General features: G+C 45.2%; 1 long non-coding RNA gene across 1 annotated transcript; it reads left to right on the top strand.

The window, feature by feature from the left end:
* The first annotated feature begins 318 nt into the window (after nt 1-318).
* LOC138296456 (uncharacterized) lies at nt 319-8704 on the top strand. The gene is made up of 3 exons (XR_011203834.1): nt 319-1037; nt 1780-1842; nt 8240-8704. It is a non-coding gene; the product is annotated as an uncharacterized lncRNA (long non-coding RNA).
* Nucleotides 8705-26224: the final 17520 nt, after the last annotated feature.

Here is a 26224-nt window from a genome sequence, read left to right as displayed (position 1 = left end):
CGGACCTTCGGCCTCCTGAAGGCCAGGTTCAGGTGCCTCCATATGAGAGGTGGGTCCCTATTCTGCTCACCGAATAAGGTGTGCGACATCATCATCGCCTGCTCCAGGCTTCATAACTTGGCATTGCGACGCCAGGTGCCTTTTCTCCAGGAGGATGATCCAGATGACGGTGTTGTTGCAGCGGTTGAGCCTGTGGAGCCTGTGGACAGTGATGAGGATGAAGCTGATGAAGATGAAAACAGCAATATTTTCAATGAGACACAGGTGAGTACAATTTCATGTTTCACATCATATTACATTTCACACGTCTACCTCTATCCTGTAACTACATTTCACTCCCTATTTGGTAACTGAGTTGTCCCCTTCCATTTCATTTTCAGTAATGTGGTAACCTACGTGTCAACAGCTTGCACCTGTCGGGAAAAATATATTCACATGTATGTACCTATAGATATGATACTTTAGTTCCACTTCTCTCCTCCATTATCTGAATCCCAGTAAGACTTCCCTACTGACCTCTCTGACACCTATGCCAGTTGTACAAACAAACCTCTCCAAGCCACGTTGTTAAGTTTAGCTCGGTCTCGCACTTTTAGTTCAGCCAGTCAGCAACCCTGCCCCCTTTTCTGTAGGGACCACCTGTTGTCTGTTCACGTGCTCATGCTCACACTGCATTATGTATATTTTTACACTATGGACTTCTAGTTTTGTATGTGCAGCATTTCTTCTGTATGTGCGTGCCCATGTTTGCACTGTGTCCCCTTTTGGGGTTGTGCTGTGACAGCACTTATTAACATATATAAGTGCCTGACTTATATGCTTCAGGGCAGAAGATGCCAGCTTGTAAGATGTAACACTGGGATGTGCATCTGCCTTCTGCCTTGGCATGCCAATAAACCTTGGTACCTCAAGACACATTTCATCTGTTCCGGAGCCTTTCCTGGTGTTTGTGTTTTCTTTGCGCCACTCTGGGGAGGGTTGAAAATAGTTTCCTAACAAATGGCGTCAGAAGTGGGATGCGTGAAATGCCACCACCGGTAAGTTAATTAAATGCCTGTTGTTGTGGCCTTTCAACGCTTAGCTAAGAGTTAAACTGGGGATTGATGTAAATAAAAATATAGCTGGCTATTTAATAGGTGACTGAGGAGTAACTAAGTTACCCGTATCATTACGTTAAATGATAGTGGCAAATTCGTGCGGCGAATTGTAATTCCACGCAGGAGAACCTGGCCAGACTGAAGATAATTTTTTTCTTAAATAGGTGACTGAGGAGTAACAAAGTTATCCGTATCATTGCGTTAAATGATAGTGGCAAATTTGTACGGCGAATTGTAATTCCACGCAGGAGATCCTGAACAGAAAGAAGAGAATTTTGTTTTTGTTTTACGGGAATCCCAGAGAGAAAATAAATAAATCAATTAATTAATTAAAACCCTCCTGGAGTGTAGCTTGGGAAGCATTTGATCAGTTGGCACCGGAACACAGGAAATGATTTTGAAATGTGCACAAACAAATAGTCTGTCATTGATCAATGGCTGTATTTGAATTATGTGTTGTTTAAGTGTAAATGTGCCACTATGTTTCATTGCAATGTTTTTGAATTCCATGTAAAGTAGTGCAGCACTGCATTAGACAAGAAAAATGTTTTATGTTGTGCCTCTAAATTGTCAACAGCTCCTGTTTTCTCTATCTCTCTGTCTATCCACCACTGCATAACAATTTTTTTCCCTGTTTAACAATTTTTTTGCAGGATACAACCATTGTGTTTATTTTTTCCAGATTGTAAAATTGCGAGGGAAGGGCACAATGGGCAGCGGCAAGTCTAAAGGAAACGTAATGGTGGTAAGCCCTAGAATGCTGAAAAAGACTAAAGCGTTGTTTAAAAAGATAACAGGAGAGAAATGTTTTGTCCAGATAGCCCCATAGAGCAAGGTAAGAAGGACACAGACTGTCTAACAAATGTAAAGTAGTTTGCGTGCTAATGTGGACAGAGAGAGGGAAAGCAGAGTGTAGCTGTAACAAAGCATGGGTATTAAAGACAGGCTGCATGCACACAAAACTGTAACAGCAGACAAATATCTACATTTTAGGAGTGACATTTATAACATAGTGATGATAAAACTAACTTTAATGGTAAAAGCGCACGCAATTTAAGAAGAGTAAACCTCACAGTAGTGAAAAAAAAAAATAATGAATTTGTGCGTGAAACCACCAGGACATGTAAACTTAAAAGTACATGCACCACCTACCTAGCGCCTACCTTAGGGGAGACTTATATGTAGCAAAAAGGGATTTTTAAGGATTGTCAAACAGTTTTAAATGCTAGGTCAAAGTAGCAGTAAACTGCGCCCACAGGCTGCAGTGGCAGGCCTGAGACAGGTTTTGAAAGGCTACGTCTTTGGGTGGTTCAACCAGTACTACCGCCCACTAGTAGCATTTAATTTACTGGCCTTAGGCACTTGGTAAACTTTAAAAAATAAATAAAAAAAGACCTTTCAAATATATTTGTGGTTGGATGGGAAATAATTACTTATTTCTAACGGATAAAATAAACATTTCTATGATTCAGTAAGGGATCATGTTTGCAGCAATAAAGATCAACCTAAAATGTAAATTCTGAATAAACACTACTACAGTGTGAAGCTACAGCTTGAAGACCTTAAAAGATTATTCAGTAATGACCAAGGCTGAATATGGCCAACTACCACAATATTTGCTCAACATACACACATGTAAATTATTCTTAAAATTAATTTTACTAAAATCGTTTTTGCATTTTCATGAGCTATGTAACAAATTCCCATAAATTTTTGCACCTCTTTCTTCTCATGGTGTACTACAATGTAAGGCAACAGAAAGGCTAAGGCACATCATTAGAATTGCATTATTCTGTCCACATAATGATTTTAAATAGTCTTTTTCATAAGTAGTCTGTTATAACATCTTATTAAGAAGCAGTTAACGTTTTGCGTTTCTACGGCTTCAAGCACACTTTTAAGGTGCTGCTACTTTTCTGTGTAATTTTTCTCACATTATATACTCAGATTTCTGTATCTAAATAGGTAAATATCTTGAGTACAAAATAGGATAATTGTGAGCCCTAACAATGCCAATATTTCTTTATCTTAGAGACAAAATTAAAATGTGAGCTTTAGTTTCAATGTGGCCTCATGGCTGCACTGTTTCCCAAGTACCCTAGCTCCTGGCCTGCTTTTTGCACAGGATTTCTATGCGCATACTGGCATTCAAAATTTTATTGAGCCAGTTCTTTGGAAGGTTACCTTTCCCTACTGATGGTAATTGGTGATAGAGAGTGCATGGCACAGAAAAAAAAACAGCATAGTTTAAATCCTACCTTTCCATAGACTGAAAATGTGGATGTTAAGCAGTCATGCTTCTGGCCGTGCAGAGCTCTGATGGGACTCTCACAGAGGACAAACACTAAAACACTAAACAGCAGTTGTTAACTGTGCTGGGACAGGGGATGTGAATTTACGACAGCAGGTTCAAGTGTCAGATGCTAAGCTTCTGTAATTAGCCCTGACTTGCACTGCTGTTACCCTCAAAACAAAACTCAAGGGTAGCTTTGATTATTTCCTCAAAGTTATGCAAATAAGTAATGACAAATGTGGCAGTCCTATTTTACACCAGATTTGTAGCAGTACACTGATTAAACTGGTTTTATCTAAATGATTTGAAAGGGACACATGCACACGCGTAGCTTGGCAAACTGCTGGAGGGTCTACATTAGACTGTGAAAGCATGACTGCAGGTCATCACCATATTTTAAATATGAGATACATATGTATATATACATGTACATTTTTAATTGTACTAATGCAATTTGTACATTTAGTATATACCACTTGTAATAATATTAAAGAAAATGCAAAGGGTGAGCTAGTTTGGAGGACTGGCTACTTCTTTTCAGCAGTTTTGCTTCTATTTCTTATGGTTTGCAACAGATGCTTTGTGTAGGGAGGCTTGCAGCTTTGTCCTCATTTGAGACGGCTCTCTTCCACACACGTGCAAACAGTGCAGTGTCACGTTAGCCCTCAACACACTGAATGAGCACAATTTCGTAAAAGTAAAAAAAAAAAAGAAAAAAAAGCCACACTGGAGTGCAACTTGTTCTAAATAGGTACTACAGACCAAAGAAAAAGTATATAATGTATGCTTGTAATTTTGAAGAGTAGGTTAAGAATAACTTAATTTCCTACATTTTCTAACTATTCCATGGTAGGAGAACCCACTTCGAGTAATATACAGACCAGAACATACTAGGTAAAAAGAGCTAATATATAAAGGAAAGTCCTTCTGCTTAGTAAAAAGAGGGTCAAATTGATGCTGAATACATGTAAACTGTTTTAGAATATCATCATTAGTAATTTAAATACATTTAATAAATGGAAGAATTTTGCAGAGTGGTAGCAATACATTTCTGGCTTAAAGGAAGAATTGCAGATTCTATTAAGGACAGGGCAGAGTTTTTGCTGTTTTCTTGAGGAATAGTACCTTTGTAGGAGATATGCAAGGTAGGACTTACATTATTGAATAAAATTATCAAGGGGCACAGTATAGATAAGATGGAGGGCAAGGATACCAGCAAGGAGACTAGAGTAGGGATCAGTGTTATTCTTTCCCATGCCAAGAGGCTTACAGAAGAAACAGCACCGCATGAGGAACGCTTTCCAGAGAAAACAAGTAGGAACATAGGATGACGCAGAGAGAGAGATGACCCATGCAGTGGAAAACCGATGAACCCGGTGCTTTATGATGGAGGTATCTGACACATCTGAAGAGAATACAATGTTTCCAACTAAGGTAGGAGATAAAATGGTTGATTTCTTAATTTCAATATGGATGTGCCCCACCAATTAGCTGGGGGTATACCTCATCTGCCACAATTTCTGCAACAGTATATGCTTTAAAGAAATGGGATTTACTTACAAGCACCTGAGCGCAGGTTAGAATTGATTAACACAGCGCAAACTGCAGCAGTGAGCATTGACCTAGGATCACAGGAAGAGAAATTCTTATAGGGCCAGCTTCAGTACAACACGTCTATAGCTGTAGCACCATGATTCTACCCTACAAATTTGGGGCCCATGGTAACTAAGGATTTTACATTTCCTTTGGGAGTTGTGACTGTGTTGGGAGATGGAGAAGGATGGTGTTGAATGTTGTGTATGCTCAGAAACGACAGGGCTGTAGTTTTTGACAAGCTTGAAGGGAATATGACTTTACAGCTGACTGAAAACAAGGTCCTAGAACAACTGAACTCAGAGGTTTGGGCAAACACAAAAATGAGGCAGGATAATTAAAAGCACACCCTCCCCACAAAGTAACGCTTAAGGAAAATGCAGAACTACCTTATGTGCGTCAGTATAGACTGTCACCTCAGGCAGTGGAGGGAATAAAAGCTGTAATTGAGTCTATCTTACAAGAGGGTATCATTAAAAAGACCAATAGCCCCTGTAATAGTCCAATAATTCCATTGCCCAAGGGCAACACTGGGCAATATAGATTCATACAAGATTTACGTCAGAAAAACTACATCGTGGCTCCCTTAGCACCTGTTGTGCCTGACACCAATACTTTATTATCTTCTATACTTGCAGAAGCAGAGTACGTTTCAGTTAAGTCTTGCAAGTGTGTTTTTCAGTATTACGGTCCATCCAGAGAGTGGGTACCTCTTTGCCTTCACAGTAAATGATACCCAGTTCAATTTCACAAGACTGGCCCAAGGCTTCACAGAGAGTCTATGCACAGGCAGTAAAGAGAGACCTGGACAGCCTACACCCGAAGGGCAACAGTGTAATCTTGCAGTACCCTGGTGATGTCCTTGTAGCATCTCCATCACTTGAGGCTTGTGAAACAGACACTAGCTCTGCTGAACCACCTCCAGGAGAGAGGACACAAAGCTTCATTGTCAAAATTTCAGTGCTGCCAAAAAGAAGTGACTTACCTTGGTTATGTGTTATCCAAAGGTACGCGCTGCATATCACCTGACAGGATAAAAATGATTCAAAGCATGAATGGCAGAATGATGTCCTTCCTGGGGATGATGAACTACTGCCGCCAGTGGATCCCTGAGTACAGATCCTATGATGCATTCTTGAGGAAATGCATGCTACAAGATGCACCCAACAACATTGTATGGACTAATGAACTTCCAGAATGTTTCAAGAGACTGAAAGGGACATTGTGTACTGTGCCAGCATTGGGGCTGCCTGATTACAAACTGCCCTCCCATCGCTATGTGTCAGAGCAAAATGGCAGTGCAAATGGTGTACTGACACAGCAGCATGGCTCTGGAAAAAGACTTTTGGTGTATTACTCTGTGACTTTGCCTTCTGCAGTGACTGGGCATCCAGCCTATTTGAGAGAAGTGGCGGCGGCCGCTGTGATGGTAAAGAGGGCGGCTCCCATTGTGATGGACTACCCTTGTTTAGTTTATGTGCCACATTTGGTACAGCTGTTGCTGTCATCAGCAGCAACACAGCACTTTTCGGCAGCCAGGCACACAGGTTATGAGGTCACGTTGTTGTCTAACACTAATATTACCATTAAAAAAAAAAAATGCCCCCTGTTAATTTGGCAACATTATTACCTGCAATAGGTGATTCTGATGAGACCCCTGACCGTGATTGTGTTGAGGTTGTAGGAACATGCACCACACCCAGACCAGATTTACAACAGACACCTCTAGAAAAAGCAGACTATGAGTGGTACACTGATGGTTACTCCAGTAGACTAACAGACACCGATTACAGAGCAGGGTATGCGATAACAACAGTAGACACCATAATTGAAAGTGCAGCTCTGCCCCCTGGCACATCTGCCCAGCAAGCTGAGCTGTATGCTGTAACAAGAGCATGCATCCTGGTAGATGGGAAAAGTGTTAACATTTATACTGACTCACGTTATGCCTTTGGAGTTGTCCACGATTTTGGCCAGCTGTGGCAGTATCGTGGTTTCATAACAGCAGCAGGGCGCCACATCCAAAATGGCCTTTTAGTAAAGAACTTGTTAAAAGCAATACTACTACCCAACAGCATAGCAGTCATAAAATGCGAGGCACATACAGGAGCTAACACCAAGATAGCCAGAGGAGACACCAAGGCTGACACAGCAGCAAGAGAAAGCATGTTACAGCCAATACAAATGGTGCCCCTAATGGCAAAAAGCATTCCTAAAATTCAGCTTATTCAGAGACAGTTGTTACTAGCTGATGTAAATGAAGCACAATTGTCTGCAGCACTAGCTGAGGAAAGAGTGTGGACTGATGCTGGGTGTTTGCAAAATGATGAGGGATTGTGGGTCCACCAGGATGGAAGACCTGTGGCTCCACGCAGTATGTTCCTTCCCCTTGCAAGGCTTGCTCATGGACCCACTCACATGGCACAAGGGGGGATGAATGAGCTAATTAGACAGGAATGGTTTGCACCAGGGATAACAGCCTTCACTGCACAATTCTGCTCCCAATGTCTTGTCTGTGCCCAGCATACTAAAGGCCTGTCCCCTGCAACACATGATCACTTACCAGTACCACAGGGGCCGTTTACCAATGTCCAAATAGACTTTGCCTATATGCCCCCAGTGAATGGATTCAAATATTTGCTGGTGTGTGTGGATCAATTTTCAAAATGGGTGGAGGCGTTTCCCACAAGGAAGAATGATGCGGCAACTGTGGTGCGATGCTTGATGAAAGATATCATACCCCGATTTGGGGTCCCCCAAGGCATTAATAGCGACAGAGGGGGTGAATTTGTGGCTGCAGTGGTGCAAAAGATGTGTGAATGTTTGGGAATAGAGTGGAAACTGCATGCCCCTTACCACCCCCAAAGTTCAGGACAGGTGGAGAGGATGAACTCCACTATAAAAAATAGATTAGCAAAAACAACTGATGCAACAGGCCAGAAATTGCCTGATGCTCTACCGTTAGTGCTGCATGCCATAAGGGCAACTCCATCTAAGACAACCCTTTTGTCCCCCCATGAGGTACTGATGGGGTGGCCTATGTCTGTGGGGTTGAGGTTGCCTCTACCAGCATCTCAAGCGGCACTGCTGTGGACAGATGAAAACATTTCTGACTATGCTATAAAATTGTCATCAGTATTGAGGCATCACCATCTCCAGGTGAAGGAAGCCTTGCCCCATCGTCCTCAGAGCCCACACATCCTTTTAAAGCTGGAGACATAGTCATGGTGAGAAAAATAAAAGATGTTTCTCTTAGTTCTTGGTGGACTGGACCACACCTTGTGCTCCCAGTGACGCGGACGGCGGTGAAGGTACAGGGACGTCCTGAGTGGATTCACGGAACGAGGTACAGATCCGCACCATCAACAACAAAGACTGACGTGCCTGCAACGGATGAGCACATGCAACCCGTGGAGCAGCGCAGCATACCAGAAAAAGGGGAGACAGACCAGACCATTCCTTAGAACCACACTTAGAGCTCCTCATCAAGTGTCAGGTGACACCAACTGATGCAGTTGAATGAAGCACACAACATAATCTCGAAGAAGGGTGATGGTAACACCTGCAGGAAAAAGGACTCAAGAGGACACCGCAGGGCAGGTCCATGAAGCGCCCCTGAACAAAACGACTGCAGAGCAGTAGCAGAAGCAGAGGACAGCACACTGTGTGCCATTGCTTCACTGACAATTAGAGAAAGTAGCTTAGAACTGAGTAACAGAAAGACTTCGGGCCATATTTATACTCCGTTTGCGCCGAAATTGCGTCGTTTTTTTTGACGCAATTTCGACGCAAAACTAACGCCAACTAACGCCATATTTATACTATGGCGTTAGAGGCGAATAGCGCCAAAGTTCCCGGAATGTGCGTCATTTTTTAGCGTGAACCCCTTCCTTGCGTTAATGATATGCAAGGGAGGCGTTCCCGTCTAAAAAATGACTCCCAGGCCTTTACGTGGTATTTATACTCCCGGGCAAAAGCGACGCCCGGGAGTGGGCGTGGCTAAAAACGGCGCATTTGCGCCGCTTTTTAACGCCTGGGTCAGGCATGGCGTTAAGGGACAAGTGGGCTCAAAATGAGCCCAGAGTGCCCTCCCCTGCCCCCAGGGACCCCCCCTGCCACCCTTGCCCACCCCAGGAGGACACCCAAGGCTGGAGGGACCCACCCCAGGGACATTCAGGTAAGTTCAGGTAAGTTTTTTTTTTTTTTTTTTTAATAATATTTTGTGGTATAGGGGGGCCTGATTTGTGCCCCCCTACATGCCACTATGCCCAATGACCATGCCCAGGGGACAGAAGTCCCCTGGGCATGGCCATTGGGCAAGGGGGCATGACTCCTATCTTTACAATGATAGGAGTCATGTTGATGGGGGATGGGCGTCGTTAAAAAATGGCGCAAGTCGGGTTAAGACGATTTTTTCGACGTAACCTGACTTGCCCCATTTTAAGACGCCCATGCGCCATTTTCCCCCTACGCCGGCGCTGTCTGGTCTACGTGGTTTTTTCCCACGCAAACCAGGCAGCGCCGGTCTGATTGCGCCGTCTAACGCCATTCCATAAATACGGCGCCCGCATGGCGCTTCAGAATGGCGTTAGACGGCGCAAAACTTTTTGACGCTAAACTGCGTTAGCGCAGTTTAGCGTCAAAAAGTATAAATATGGGCCTTCATATCTATATCTAGAACTTTTGCCATGCTCCAGCAATTCTGTAGTAAAAGCAGCTATTCGATTTCTGCAGTTAAAGTTCTTACTCTTACAGAGCAGGAGCTAGCCCACAGATATCTTAGAATACAACAAGATGTAGAGGAAGAACATAAAGAAATGTTTGATTTAATGGCTATAGACCCATAACACATGAATGCATTGGATACTAGCATATCATTTTGTCTATGTTTAAATAATGAATACCTCATAGGTGTATACCTAGATGACAATATATGTGTTTCATCTAAACAAAATGTGTAATGCCATCCGAAGATATGTATTTTATTGATACGTTATTACTATGCTTCTGCAATGTATATATATATTTTTGAAATCAAGTATGATATTACTATCAAAAAGGAGAGATTGTCGGGAAAAATATATTCACATGTATGTACCTATAGATATGATACTTTAGTTCCACTTCTCTCCTCCATTATCTGAATCCCAGTAAGACTTCCCTACTGACCTCTCTGACACCTATGCCAGTTGTACAAACAAACCTCTCCAAGCCACGTTGTTAAGTTTAGCTCGGTCTCGCACTTTTAGTTCAGCCAGTCAGCAACCCTGCCCCCTTTTCTGTAGGGACCACCTGTTGTCTGTTCATGTGCTCATGCTCACACTGCATTATGTATATTTTTACACTATGGACTTCTAGTTTTGTGTGTGCAGCATTTCTTCTGTATGTGCGTGCCCATGTTTGCACTGTGTCCCCTTTTGGGGTTGTGCTGTGACAGCACTTATTAACATATATAAGTGCCTGACTTATATGCTTCAGGGCAGAAGATGCCAGCTTGTAAGATGTAACACTGGGATGTGCATCTGCCTTCTGCCTTGGCATGCCAATAAACCTTGGTACCTCAAGACACATTTCATCTGTTCCGGAGCCTTTCCTGGTGTTTGTGTTTTCTTTGCGCCACTCTGGGGAGGGTTGAAAATAGTTTCCTAACAGCACCCTTGCAATTCTTGTGATGTATGACATTGGTATGTTGACCTTCCAATGGGTAACCTTTTTTAACACTGTAATTGACAATACAAGGTTCACAATCATTGACTGACTCCAATATTATTGAGGTTTGAAGGGTGTTTATTGAAGTGCATAAAAATGTAGGGGGGATGTGCAATGGGGAGAGGTCATGGTGGAAGAATGTCCATGGCAGAGTCCAGTCTATTAGTCTCACAGGTACATTGCACATCTGGCCATTGGAAGTGGAGCTGGGGCAGTTCCAAGCTGGACAGGGTAACGAAGTGGTACAGTGGGGGGACAATCAGGGTGGTCTTATTTCCTGGCGGGGGTCTTGCCATCTTGCTCTGTCCTGTTCCTGGATCTCAGGGCCTGCTTTCGTGGTGGTTGTCCATCTGCAGGGGGTGGGGTGCTGGTGTGTTGGTCCTGTGGTGGGGCGTCCTGTCCACTAGCGCCGTCGGAGGTGATGGGCATTTCATCGTCGTGGCTAGTGTCAGGGGCCCCTTGGAGTGCCACGGTGTCCCTCAAGGTCTTTTGAATGTCCGTCAGCACCCCTACGATGGTGCCCAGGGCGGAGGCGATGGTCCTGAGCTCCTCCCTGAACCCCAAATACTGCTCCTCCTGCAGACGCAGGGTCTCCTGCAACTTGTCCAGGACCGTTGCCATCGTCTCCTGGGAGTGGTGGTATGCTCCCATGATGGAGGATAGGGCCTCGTTGAGAGTAGGTTCCCTTGGCCTGTCCTCCCTCTGTCGCAGAGCAGCCCTCCCAGTTCCCCGGTGTTCCTGCGCCTCCGTCCCCTGGACCGTGTGCCCACTACCACTGCCCCCAGGTCCCTGTTGTTGTTGGGGTGGTGGGTTATCCTGGGTGCCCTGTAGTGGTGGACACACCGCTGATTGACCTGTCCTGGGTAGGGAGGTATGGGCCCGCTCGGTGGGTGCTGTGCTGGTGTTACCAGAGGGTGTGAGCTCGGTGTTGGGCTGTGGCTGGGCAAGGGGAACCGACTGTCCTGAGGCCCACGATGGTCCGGGCTGGTCATCAGGATCCAGTAGGGCAGAGCTGCTGTCGTCACTGTGGGCCTCTTCTGGGGGTGGAGTGGTGTTGTCTGGACCCTCTGGTGTGGTGACGTTCCTTCGGGTTCCTGCGGGGGTATAAGTACATGATTATTGCATGTGTGTGTTTCATGGTGTGCAATGGTTGGGTGTGCGTGAACCCCAGTGCAGGCATTCCTGTGTGGGGGCTTGTGTGGTGATGTTTGGGGGGTGTTGTGGGTGTGTGCAGTGGGCATGCTTTAGTGATGGGTGTCCATGCTTAGTTGTGTCATGCACGTCTTGGGGTTGGGATGGGTGGTTGGTGTTATGGGTAGATTAGTGAGGAGTTAGGGTGATAGGGGAGGGTGTGAGGGTGGGGGTGTGTGATAGGATGCAGGTAGGGTGGGGGATATGATAGTGAAGATTTGACTTACCAGTGTCCGTTCCTCCAACGACTCCTGCAAGGCCCTCAGGATGCAGGATGGACAAGACTTGCTCCTCCCATGTTGTTAGTTGTGGGGGAGGAGGTCGGGCTCCGCCGCCAGTCCGCTGTACCGCGATGTGGTGCCTGGATACCGTGGAACGCACCTTCCCCTGTAGGTCGTTCCACCTCTTCCTGATGTCCTCCCTATTTCTTGGGTGCTGTCCCACAGCTTTGACCCTGTCGACTATTCTTTGCCATAGCTCCATCTTCCTGGCTATGGATGTGTACTGTACCTGTGAGCCAAATAGCTGTGGCTCTACCCTGATGATTTCCTCGACCATGACCCTGAGCTCCTCCTCGGAGAAGCGGGGGTGTCTTTGGCGTGACATGGGGTGGTGTGTGTGATGTGGTGTATGTGTTGATGAGTGTGGTTAGTGTAGTGGTATGTGGTGTTTTGTGCGTGGATGTTGTGTGGGTGATGGTGTAGTGGGCCTCTGTGTGATGGTGTTATCTATTCTGTGCTGTCTCTCTCTGGCCTTCGTCTCTAATTTGTGGTCGTAGGGGTTTGTGGGTGATATGGGTGTGTGTTTTATATTGTGTTGGGTGTGTGGGAGTGGTGTGTGTATGTGTATCAGGTGTGTGTATTTGTAATTGTCCAATGTGGCGGTGTTTTGGAGCTCTGTGTGTATTTTGTGCGCGGCGGTGTGTACCACCAATGGAATACCGCGGTTGAATGACCGCCGCGTGGATTCGTGGGTCGTAATAGCATGGGCGTGTTTCTGTTGGCGTGGAGGTGGAGGATTTGTTTCCGCATATTTATCGCTGACCTTTGGTGTGGCGGACTTGTGTGGGTGTCTGAATTTCGGCGGAATCCGTGATGTGTGTCATAATAGCTGTGGCGGTCTCCCGCCGCCGCCGCGGTGTATTGGCAGGCTTCTGCACGGCGGTAAGCGGCTTTTACCACCAATGTTGTAATGACCCCCAATGTCTGGTGTGCAGCTTGGGCATGTCATATTTTGGTTAGCATTTTTGTACAATTTGTCAAAAGGCACAGTTTTAGAATCCGGTAATGTTAAGAAGAGAAATTGTTCAGCATTGATTACGGTGCTAGATGTGAAAGAGCAGTCCTCACAGTGATGGTTCCATTTGTAACTGACCCAAATAAATCATCAACATTTACTTCTTCTTCTTTTAAGACTCCAAGGATAACCATAATAAATTCTTATGCATTTTGTTGAGTGTAAATACTATTGATCCGGTATATGTATTCAAAATATGTCGGATCCCTGAAGCAGAATGCATTACACTTCTGTAACCCATCAAGCAGTACAGCAAATTATATATTGCAGAACACATTTTCCTATCTGAATTTTGCTCAATTTGATTTACAGATGCAGTAAATGGAACAGTACATTGAGATCAGCATTCACAAGTCAGTTGACACCTGAACTGTTTTCTAACTGGTAACCTACAACTTCACCGTCATTTTCCAATTTTCTCTTAGCACCCTCTGTGTTTTCCTTCTGTGCTTTTTTATTGAGTGTCTGTACGCTGTTTTGTAATCTTCCACTTTGAGCAGATTATCAATTTCTCATAAATAGGATACTGGCCTAAATGAGAAGCATATATAGTTCTTAACTGATTGTACGCTCTTAAGTAGTTTTAAGCATTACTAACTGTCTTCTCATCAAAGTCAATCAAAAACAAACCAGATAATGTTCTAATTCATGACAATGCTATAAATCACATTCCTCCTTTGAATACAGAACTTCCAACATTAAATAAAGCTGCATCTACATTTAAGCCTTGTGATTTATGTATGGTTACAACATGTGCTAAAGAGAGTCAGGACTGTTGCAACTGGATATATGTCTTTTACAAGCAAAAGCCATACAATACATCGGTCAATCTTTTTTCACATCATCAATCTGATCAAATTTTATAGTCAAATGTTCTACCTCATCTTCATTTGGAAAATTAATTAAATCAATAACTTTACCCATTGCACCATTTACTAAGGCTTCCTCAACATTTAAGTTATGTCACAAAATAACTAGCAGATTTTTATAATCATATAAATGTGTTTCTAATCCTGCTATCTTGGACGCTGATTTCTCTAAAGAATCTAATTTTGATTGAGCTTTATCTGTCATTATTATTGTGACTCCCTGATGTTGCATTTTATCAATAGCTGTAATTTCCAAAATCTTTTCTTTCTCCAGTTGCAGCAATTTTTCATTAAAGTTTTTAATGAAATTGAACATTAGTTCTGCCACTGTAATGCTAGGGGAATAGATTTTTGATAAGGCAGCTTTGTAAAGCACATTTTCCCTCTTTTGTGAGCATTCCCACTCTAATGTCTTTCACTATATCTCCATATTCCATATCAGATGCTTGGCACATGTATTTCACTAATTCTTTGTATTCAAAGTTTGACCAAATATTCACATTGCCAATACTTCCCAAATAATGTCTTGTTTCACTATGCAAAAGTGTTTTAAAAGCAGGTTGTCTTTTTACATAGGTAAGTTGGAGTAGGTCACCAAACACAATTAAATGCTTTCCTCCAAAGAGTACATCATTGTTTGTTCTTAATATCGGCAGTGTCCTTAAGTGTATGATGGTAAGCATTATGTTTGATACCATGATCACTTTGTCAATGATTAGAAGCTTCAGTTTTTTTCAGTACTCATGGCAAGCATCACCAGATAATTTCTGGTACTCCACCTTATTCTCATGTTCAACAGGTAGCATTAGTAGTTGATGTAGAGTAATTCCCTTAATGTTATGTGCAGCTACTCCTGTTGGTGATGTTACTACACATGACAAATTTGAATCTGTAGCCTTTTGTAAATAACGAGTGAGAACTTTAATTAGAAAACTTTTGACAGTGCTAGCTGGTCCACTGATGTATAGTAATATTGGTTTATATGAGTTTATATGAAGAACAATCACATTGTTTCTTCTCATGGAGCAATCCATGCTCTATTTTATCTTTAACTTCATTACACATTTTTTCTCTGTTCATTTTTCAGCTGTCCCACTAACTGTTCTCAATCCACAGTTTTCTCTCTTGCCTATTGCATTGCAATCTCCACTTCATTCATAGCCATAGCTACTTCATTTTGAATTACTGATTCTCCAAGAGGCTCTTGACTTGCTGGTGCAAAACTTAGGCTGCTTTAGGAACTCTCCTTGGCTATCTCAGCAGCGATGGATTCTTCCTCTTCAAACTCATATTTCAACATCTGCAAGTAGGTTAGAAACACAGAAGACTGAATTCTGTCTTTTACAGCTTTGAATGAGTCTTCATAACAGTCATAGGGAGTGATTCTGAGACTGGCGGGCGGCAGAGGCCGCCCGCCAGTCTTCCCCCGATAAAATACCGCTCCGCGGTAGCAAGACCGCTGAGGGTATTTTGAGATTTGCCCTGGGCTGGCGGGCAGCCGCCAAAAGGCCGCCCGCCAGCCCAGGGCAAATCTACCTTCCCACGAGGACACCGGCTCCGAATGGAGCCGGCGTAGTGGGAAGGTGCGACGGGTGCAGTTGCACCCGTCGTGTATTTCAGTGTCTGCTTTGCAGACACTGAAATACTTTGTGGGGCCCTCTTACGGGGGCCCCTGCAGTGCCCATGCCCTTGGCATGGGCACTGCAGGGGCCCCCAGGGGCCCCGCGGCACCCCTTACCGCCATCCTGTTCCTGGCGGGAGACCCGCCAGGAACAGGATGGCAGTAGGGGGTGTCAGAATCCCCATGGCGGCGGAGCGCGCTCCGCCGCCATGGAGGATTCTCCCGAGCAGCGGAAAGTCGGCGGGAGACCGCCGACTTTCCGTTTCTGACCGCAGCTGAACCGCCGCGGTCAGAATGCTCGATGGAGCACCGCCAGCCTGTTGGCGGTGCTCCCGTGGTCGGTGACCCTGGCGGTCACTGACCGCCAGGGTCAGAATGACCCCCATAGTGTCCAAGTAAATCTGATTCAGTATACTATGGCTTGACCAGTTGCAAAAGTGCCAATTAGAAAAACTCTCTTCTCTCTGGACATTGACAACTAAGTTGTATGTGGTTAATTAGATTTCCTTTGTTGTGTCTCACTAAACAACCGTCACATCCAATTACTGCAAACCTTCCTTCTTCTATGATTTCAGTTACATTAGTTCTATATCTATAATGCTAAAGTACTTCATAGAGACACATGCTTTCAAGATTGGGACTCCTTCTTGGGTTGCATGTATCTAGCATGTTAGTCTATAGAATGTCTGTACTATCAAGATCCAATTCTGCAAGATATTGTATTTCTGGGAAAGATGTCAACACTCTATCACAACTGCTTCTACATGATTCCTCTTGACTTGGAGAACAAACCTGCTGAGCTTAACCTATCTGTGCATTTTTAGGATCCCTTTTCTCTGTGGGAAAGCATTTTCAAACTGAAACTTTACAATTTCTTAGTATGTCTTTTCTGCAGAAATCTCCTCCCATACCTCTTTCATCTCAGCTTTGTTATATAAGAAGTCACATAGTGAGCAACAGCAATGGAGTTATCTGCAACAAATTGTACATCTATATTTGTATTCCATATATTCAGAATAACAGGTTTGTAGTAATTTATATATTTTGATGCTTCTATTCTTTTGAGGATTTATGTCTTTTTTTTGATGATTTCCGTGTTAAGGTGTTTCTACTGATGACAAAAAGCTGTTCACTCTTCCTTCTGAGATGACAGGCCGAGGGGATCCAAAATGACATCTTGTGTAAAATGTAGCTTTTGATCTATCTTTTCAATGACAGTGTTTACCACACCTGTGATTTGCAAGTCATGGAACTTGTCTCTATTCCTTGTTAGCAGTTTCTTTTGGGATGGAGCCTGTTACATACTGTTCTATGAAAGATAAGACACACTAATCAGTGTCTGTTCCAAACTTTGGAGCATCTTTTTCCCATAACAGCATGTGAAAACGTGGAGCATCTCTAGCTTTGTACTCTTTGCGCCAAAAGAAATCAGTCACTTTGCCAAGAAGAGGATTCGTTTTGTTGCAGATGAAAGCCATCATTCCTTGAAATCTGTGGTTTCAATATCTACAAGTCAATGTCTTTTGTTTTTAAATGTGCTTCTTGTAAGAAACCAAGGAGGTTAACCACTGCATACTGAGCACAACTGAGTATCAGAAACCAGGTAGGTGTTATAGGATTCTCAACATGTATTTCAACTTGCCATAACAATGATACCAATACTCGTTGCTAACATGTTGACATGCCATTAAATTAATCAAGTTGTATTCCAGAATTTCATCTTTTCCATGAACATTTTCATCAAACTCCCTTGCTGACAGAATCTGAATATTCACTGGTTTTGTGAATGTGATTTACTGCATAAGATAAGCCAGATAAGTTGCTCTCAAAAAGATTAAATACATAGGGAACACAATGGCCAAATCTCAGGTCCTCTGAGTCAGATCTAGTTGATCTGTACTCTGCTGCTGGTATTTGTATAGACTGGGCATCATAGCTACCATCCATTCCAGTAGTACACAGTGGTGGAAAACAACAAGCGTCCAAGCTTTTCTCCCACACACCTAAGGGAGCACCTTTTGCTTAGCATCTGCAATAATCTCTTTGGAATGTAAAGGATGAATACTGTAGTGTTCATAAATTTCTGCTGATCTGGGTTAATCTATGTTTTCAATTTGACCTCTTGATGGAAATGTGTCATTCTCCATATGTGTAACATCTTGAAGATCATCTACATTTTTATTATTATTTTGTACCAGTTATAATGTTCCTTTTTATTTTACTAACATCTACTTATTCTTGCCATATCTTTTTGCTTTTGGTTGGGACACCATTGACTAGAATTACAAGTCCTTCTTCCAACTGTGTCTGCACCCCTAAACTATTTACCTTGAAATCTAATGACAAGTGCACAACTCTACCTTTAACAAATTTCTGGAGCTCAGTTGGAGGTAATTTTGCACCCTTTGGCGCCCTACAGACTATAGCTTAAAATGGATCTACACATTCTATAAGTATAGATTCATAAACATTCAAATCTTGAAGCGCCTGTGGAACTGAAACCAGTTCTAATTTGTTATACACTGCTGTAGCTGGCATTTTATTATCCAGTAACTTATGATAACAATACTTACAGATAGTTTGCTGTGTGAAACAATCAAAGTGTTCCTCTATGTTAGAAATTGGGTTTTTGGTTGGCAGTCAGGTTACCCTCTGTCCAAGCAAGAACCCTCACTCTAGTCAGGGTAAGTCACACACAATCCAAATTATCCTGTGCCCACCCTCTGGTATCTTGGCACTGAGCAGTCAGGCTTAACTTAGAAGGCAATGTGTAAAGTATTTGTGCAATAAATCATACAATAACATAATATAGCACCACAAAAATACACCACACAGTGTTTAGAAAAATATATAATATTTATCTGGGTATTTGCAGGTCAAAAACGATCAAAGATGCAATATGAATTTGTAAAGATATCACTAAAAAGTGATATGAAGTGTCTTAAGTCTTTAAAAAGTAAACAAAGTCTCTTTCAAGCACAAAGTACCTGGTTTGGAGTGGAAAATCTCCGCAGAGGGCCGCAAAAGAGGAGATGCGTGGAAAAATGGTCTGTGCGTCGGTTACGCCCCTTCACACACTGACTTGCGTCGTTATATTTCATGCGGGGAGGCGTGCGTATTTCTACGGGAAGACAAATGGTTTGTGCGTCAGTTTCGCCCCTTCACACACGGACTTGTGTCGTTATTTTTCACTCGGGGAGGACGTGCGTCATTTTCCGGCACGCGGACCATCTCCTTCTATATATCGCAGGATTCCCAGATGTCCCAGGGTCTGTGCGTGGATTCTTCGGGTTGTTATCTGGCTGCACGTCATTCCGGGAGGCTGTGCATGGAATTTTCTTTCTCGCAGCAGGCGTCGCGTCGATTTCCCCTCTGGAAGTCGGGCGGTGTTGTCCATGCGAGGCCGGGCATCGAAGTTTCGGTCGCACCGCAGGCGTTGCGTCGAGCAGCGTCTTTCTGGATCGGCGTGCAGTGAATTTTTCACCGCGGAACAAGCTGTGCGTCGAAAAGTTCGTCGCACGAAGAGTCCAAATGAAAAAGAGAAGTCTTTTTGGTCCTGAGACTTCAGGGAACAGGAGGCAAGCTCTATCCAAGCCCTTGGAGAGCACTTCAGCAGCAAGGCAAGAGTTCAGCAAGGCAGCAGGGCAACAGCAAGGCAGCAGTCCTTTGTAGAAAGCAGTCAGGTGAGTCCTTTAGGCAGCCAGGCAGTTCTTCTTGGCAGGATGCAGGTTCTGGTTCAGGTTTCTTCTCCAGCAAGTGTCTGATGATGTAGGGCAGAGGCCCTGTTTTATACTAAATTGTGCCTTTGAAGTGGGGGTGACTTCGAAGAGTGGCTAAGAAATGCACCAGGTCCCCTTTCAGTTCAATCCTGTATGCCAGGGTCCCAGTAGGGGCTGTGGCAGTCCTTTGTGTGAGGGCAGGCCCTCCACCCTCCCAGCCCAGGAAGACCCATTCAAAATGCAGATGTATGCAAGTGAGGCTGAGTACCCTGTGTTTGGGGTGTGTCTGAGTGAACGCACAAGGAACTGTCAACTAAACCTAGCCAGACGTGGATTGTAAGGCACAGAAAGATTTAAGTGCAAAGAAATGCTCACTTTCTAAAAGTGGCATTTCTAGAATAGTAATATCCGACTTCACCAGTCAGCAGGATTTTGTATTACCATTCTGGCCATACTAAATATGACCTTCCTGCTCCTTTCAGATCAGCAGCTGCCACTTCAACAATATATGAGGGCAGCCCCAATGTTAGCCTATGAAGGGAGCAGGCCTCACAGTAGTGTAAAAACGAATTTAGGAGTTTTACACTACAGGACATATAAACTACACAGGTACATGTCCTGCCTTTTACCCACCCAGCACCCAGCTCTAGGGGTTACCTAGGGCACACATTAGGGGTGACTTATATGTAGAAAAAGGGGAGTTTTAGGCTTGGCAAGTACTTTTAAATGCCAAGTCGAAGTGGCAGTGAAACTGCACACACAGGCCTTGTAATGGCAGGCCTGAGACAAGGTTAAGGGGCTACTGAAGTGGGTGGCACAACCAGTGCTGCAGGCCCACTAGTAGCATTTAATCTACAGGCCCTAGGCACATATAGTGCACTCTACTAGGGTCTTACAAGTAAATTAAATAGCCAATCATGGATAAACCAATCAACAGTATAATTTACACCGAGAGCATACGCACTTTCGCACTGGTTAGCAGTGGTAAAGTGCCCAGAGTTCAAAAGCCAACAGGTCAGAAAAAATAGGAGGAAGGAGGCAAAAAGTTTGGGGATGACCCTGTCAAATAGCCAGGTCCAACATGACCCCCAACCAGCCTAAATCCAGGGGAGAACAATCACTATCTTGATGTACTTCCCTGTTTGAGGCGATAGAACAAGGACCTAGGCCCACAACAGCAGGGGCATGCTTCAGTTCTTCCCCTTCCTGACTAAAATTGGATCCCTCTGTCCATACTCTCAAGGCCCACTAGGCCTACCCATGGGGAACCTTTCTCCTTACCATCTGTGCAGCACCTAACCTTACTTTGCTCACAGACGTATCCCAGGAGCAGGATAGTACCACCAGGACCAACACAGTGGTGTTGCCCACTCTACCCCCGGGGTGTGACACTTGTCCCCTCCCCAGGGATAACTCTGTCCACCCGAACAGCAAGCCACAGTGGTTACTGACAGCTGTCAGGGAGCAGAGCCAGGCCCCAGGCCTCTCAAAGCTCTCCAACCACTGTGGCTGTGGAGAGTGGGGGGCGGTAGCCCCAGGTGCTGGGCACCCTTTAACCACTCTCCCTTCCACCATGTCAGGGATGACAGGCTGAACCTGGTCCTCCCCTGTGAGGCTCTGTACCCTCCCTCCTGGAGCAGTACCCCCAGGGTCCAACATGGTCAGGGTGCTTATAGAGGCCGCCCTGCACCATTCCTCCACCAGTGCAGGGCTGTTAACCTGCAACTGGCCCTCCAACCTGGGGTCTGCACTTTCAGGTTGGACTAGGGCCCTGGTGAGGCTTCCCTCCCCCTGCCCTCCCTTCTGGGGTCCAGCACCCTCCGACTAGGAGTGGCCTCCTCAGAAGACAACATGGTAGGGGCACTGTTATCAGTAGCCCTTCCCTCCAGGTCCGGGGGGACACCCTGAATCTGATCTTCCAGCCCAGGGTCTGTACCCTCAGACTGGATCACTGCCTGGCAAACCAGGACTTTCTGGGGGGCACACCTGCCCCCCACCAGCTCAGAGTTTAACCTCTGAACCTGGCCATCCAACCCAGAGTCATCACCCTGAGGTTGAACAATTGCCTGGCACACCAGGACTACTTGGGGGGCACACTGACCCCCCATCAGGCCAGAGTTTAACCCCTGAACCTGGTCATCCAACTCAGAGTCACCACCCTGAAGCTGAACAATTGCCTGGCACGCCAGGACTTCCTGGGGGGCACACGGACCCCCCACCAGGCTAGAGTTTAACCCCTGAACCTGGTCATCCAACCCAGAGTCACCACCCTGAGGTTGAACAATTGCCTGGCATGCCAGGACTTCGTGGGGGGCACGCTCACCCCCCACAAGGAACACACCATCCCCAAGGGCTACACAAGAGACTGGTTTGCGCAGGTCTCCTGACCTCTACCGATCCGGCAGGGTCTGGATCTCCCCCAAACCAGAAGCGGTTCCACCTGAGTCATTCCTGGGCGGCTCTGCTCTCAGACCTGACCCCTGACTCTCAGGACCTCCACTGGAATCCGCAACCCCCTTTTAACCCTCTGTCTGGACTTCTGCACCCCCTCACTAGGAGTGGTACTGCCAGACACCAGAACTAGTGGGATGCTGGCTACAGTCAACCCCCCAAGTTCTGGCACTGTGGGGCCTACCTCAACAGGTGGCCCTACGGTACAGGCTAGGCTTCCCTCCTGGCGTTCCCTCATGGAACCCTCTAGGACCTGGGACCTACCTGGGACACTGCAATCCTCTCCTACCTCACTTGGTTGGGAAACACCTAGACCACTCCCTTCAAGAGCACCCCCAAATGCCTCTTCAGACTCTCTGGTATTCACCCAGAAGTCTGCCTCCATTGTAAGCTCACTGGGGTCAGAGAACTCACACTTCACCTGGTGTTGGCATAGCTCTGGAAAATAAGGACCAGACATATGCTCTCCAGCAATTACATCACTCTGCCCTTCACATGTATTAACCACAGTACCCTTCACCCAACCATCCAGTGACTCAACCTTGAAAAAGCACTCTACATCACCCTCGTGAGACTGGTGAGACAGTATCTGACTGTCCCTGACACTCAACCCATACTCTTCTGGGATGTCTGCACACTCTATATCCAGGACGTCTACCAGGGGGGAACCCTTTTCCCTGTCACTCTCTTCTAGAGCCAGTAAAGTGTCCCTCCCCAAGTAGGAATATGACTCCCTGTGCCAGTTCCCCAATTCTTCTCAGGGACCCTGTGCATAACGGGAACTACCTCATACTCTTGAACCGCATGGGGTGTGTCAACTCCCTTCTTCAAGTTGGGCACCACATCTCTGGGCTTGTGCCCTTCTTCAGCAGTACTGGATGCAAGATTTTTGCTGCCACCATCTGAACTGGACTCCGCCCTTCCGTCTTCCAGTTTCAGCTCTTCACAACTCAGTTCCTGAGCTGCAATCCTTTCTTTTTCCAGGGCTAAGGCTCTTGTTGCCTCAGCCCTTTCAATAAAGTAATCCAGCTCCTCCAGCAACCTCTCTGCCTCTAGGAGCCATTCATCTCTCACTGGTTCTCTTTCCTCATCTGAGTAGTCCTCCTCCTCATCTGAGCAGTCCTTCTCCTCATCTGAGGAGTCCTTAGTCATTTGGTTTTTTGCTGCCTCTTCCTCTGCCCATCTTTCTTCCCCCAGGTTATGTAGGTATCTAGCAGTTCTATCTTAGTGGATCTCCTTGACATAGGAAGTCCCCATTTTCTGCAAAGCCTCCTTAGGTCAGCCTTAGTGAGGGATTCAGTAGGCACAAAGAATGACACACGGTAGATACCCATTCTCAATCTGATAAGGCATCACAGGCAAAACCAAAATCCAAAGTCCAAAATATCAATAATATATCCAGGAGGACATCAGATAACCAAAAGCACAAAGATGAAAAATCAAGTTGACCTTCAACTGTGGGTAGGTAGTGAAATACTTAGCTACTGTATGTCACTGCACAAATACAAGTCCTATCCTCACCGCTGATGACCAATGTTAGAAATGGGGCTATTGGTTGGCAGTCAGGTTACCCTCTGTCCAAGTAAGAACCCTCACTCTAGCCAGGGTAAGTCACACACAATCCAAATTATCCTGTGCCCACACTCTGGTAGCTTGGCACTGAGCAGTCAGGCTTAACTTAGAAGGCAATGTGTAAAGTATTTGTGCAATAAATCATACAATAACATAATATAGCAGCACAAAAATACACCATACAGTGTTTAGAAAAATATATAATATTTATCTGGGTATTTGCAGGTTAAAAACGATCAAAGATGCAATATGAATTTGTAAAGATATCACTAAAAAGTGATATGAAGTGTCTTAAGTCTTTAAAAAGTAAACAAAGTCTCTTTCAAGCCCAAAGTACCTGGTTTGGAGTGGAAAATCTCCGCAGAGGGCCGCAGAAGAGGAGATGCGTGGAATGGTGTGTGCGTCGGTTACGCCCATCACGCACTGACTTGCGTCGTTATTTTTCACGCGGGGAGACGTGCGTCGTTCTACGGGAGGAAAAATGGTGTGTGCGTCAGTTTCGCCCCTTCACACACGGACTTGCATCGTTAATTTTCACTCGGGGAAGACGTGTGTCGTTTTCCGGCACGCGGATCGTCTCCTTCTATGGATCGCGGGATTACCAGATGTCCCAGGTTCTGTGCGTGGATTCTTCGGCTTGTTATCCGGCTGCGTGTCGTTCTGGGAGGCTGTGCGTGGAATTTTCTTTCTCACGGCAGGCGTCGCGTCGATTTTACCTCTGGAAGCCGTGCAGCGTTGTCCATGCGAGGCCATGCGTCGAAGTTCCGGTCACACCGCAGGCGTCGCGTCGAGCGGCGTCTTTCTGGATTGGCGTGCGGTGAATTTTTCACCGCGGAACAAGCTGTGCATCGAAAATTTCGGCGCACAAAAAGTCCAAATGAAAAAGCAAAGTCTTTTTGGTCCTGAGACTTCAGGGAACAGGAGGCAAGCTCTATCCAAGCCCTTGGAGAGCACTTCAGCAGCAAGGCAAGAGTTCAGCAAGGCAGCAGGTCAACAGCAAGGCAGCAGTCCTTTGTAGAAAGCAGTCAGGTGAGTCCTTTAGGCAGCCAGGCAGTTCTTCTTGGCAGGATGCAGGTTCTGGTTCAGGTTTCTTCTCCAGCATGTGTCTGATGAGGTAGGGCAGAGGCCCTGTTTTATACTAAATTGTGCCTTTGAAGTGGGGGTGACTTCGAAGAGTGGCTAAGAAATGCACCAGGTCGCCTTTCAGTTCAATCCTGTCTGCCAGGGTCCCAGTAGGGGGTTTGGCAGTCCTTTGTGTGAGGGCAGGCCCTCCACCCTCCCAGCCCAGGAAGACCCTTTCAAAATGAAGATGTATGCAAGTGAGGCTGAGTACCCTGTGTTTGGGGTGTGTCTGAGTGAATGCACAAGGAGCTGTCAACTAAACCTAGCCAGACGTGGATTGTAAGGCACAGAAAGATTTAAGTGCAAAGAAATGCTCACTTTCTAAAAGTGGCATTTCTAGAATAGTAATATTAAATCCGACTTCACCAGTCAGCAGGATTTTGTATTACCATTCTGGCCATACTAAATATGACCTTGCTGCTCCTTTCAGATCAGCAGCTGCCACTTCAACAATATATGAGGGCAGCCCCAATGTTAGCCTATGAAGGGAGCAGGCCTCACAGTAGTGTAAAAATGAATTTAGGAGTTTTACACCACCAGGACATATAAACTACACAGGTACATGACCTGCCTTTTACCCACACAGCACCCAGCTCTAGGGGCTACCTAGGGCACACATTAGGGGTGACTTATGTGTAGAAAAAGGGAAGTTTTAGGCTTGGCAAGTACTTTTAAGTGCTAAGTCGAAGTGGCAGTGAAACTGCACACACAGGCCTTGCAATGGCAGGCCTGAGACAAGGTTAAGGGGCTACTGAAGTGGGTGGCACAACCAGTGCTGCAGGCCCACTAGTAGCATTTAATCTACAGGCCCTAGGCACATATAGTGCACTCTACTAGGGTCTTACAAGTAAATTAAATAGCCAATCATGGATAAACCAATCAACAGTATAATTTACACAGAGAGCATATGCACTTTAGCACTGGTTAGCAGTGGTAAAGTGCCCAGAGTTCAAAAGCCAACAACAACAGGTCAGAAAAAATAGGAGGAAGGAGGCAAAAAGTTTGGGGATGACCCTGTCAAAAAGCCAGACCCAACACTCTACAATAAAATAAGCTGCAAATTATTGCGACTTATATCTATTCTCTTCTTCAGTTTTTGAAGACACAATAACATAACAAGTTTGACTTTTGTATTGAGTGCATCTACAACGTATACAAACAGAGTCTGGTTTCTCTGAACAGACTGTTTTAAACTTTCTGATCTCTTCATGAAAGTTACCAATAGTAACACCCGTCTCTTGTTCTGCTACACCTGCAGATATTAAGCTTTTCCATACTCTCCTCTTCAGGACCAAAAAAACTAAATTGTACATCATCACAAATCTTTTCTACCTCTAACACTGTGCCATGCAAAAGAGCTTGATTCATTTGTTCAAACAGAGTGCAGGAATCTTTCTACCAATTCACTCGTCCACCCTGTGCCCTACACCGAAGGTCCAACTGTGCCCTAATGGTCCCCCACACAAAGTGACCTCAACACTCCAAGGGGACCCGCGGGCTCACCTTGAAGTCCACCTGTACAGTGCTTTTCCAAGTGATCCCCTGCTGTGGCCTGGTACCAGTTCCAATAACATTCTGCACCTTCTCCCGCCGATACCAGGAGATGCCTGAACTTCTCCAGCTGGTCCATAGTGCCAACCGATGACTTCAAACTACCTGCAAAAGGAGACATTGGCAAACAAATTGCCTGA

The sequence above is a fragment of the Pleurodeles waltl genome, chromosome 5 (genome assembly GCF_031143425.1).
Source record: "Pleurodeles waltl isolate 20211129_DDA chromosome 5, aPleWal1.hap1.20221129, whole genome shotgun sequence".
Classification (NCBI taxonomy): Eukaryota; Metazoa; Chordata; class Amphibia; order Caudata; family Salamandridae; genus Pleurodeles; species Pleurodeles waltl.
The sequence above is the reverse complement of the archived record's forward strand: the minus strand, read 5'-3'. Positions and strand labels throughout refer to the sequence as shown.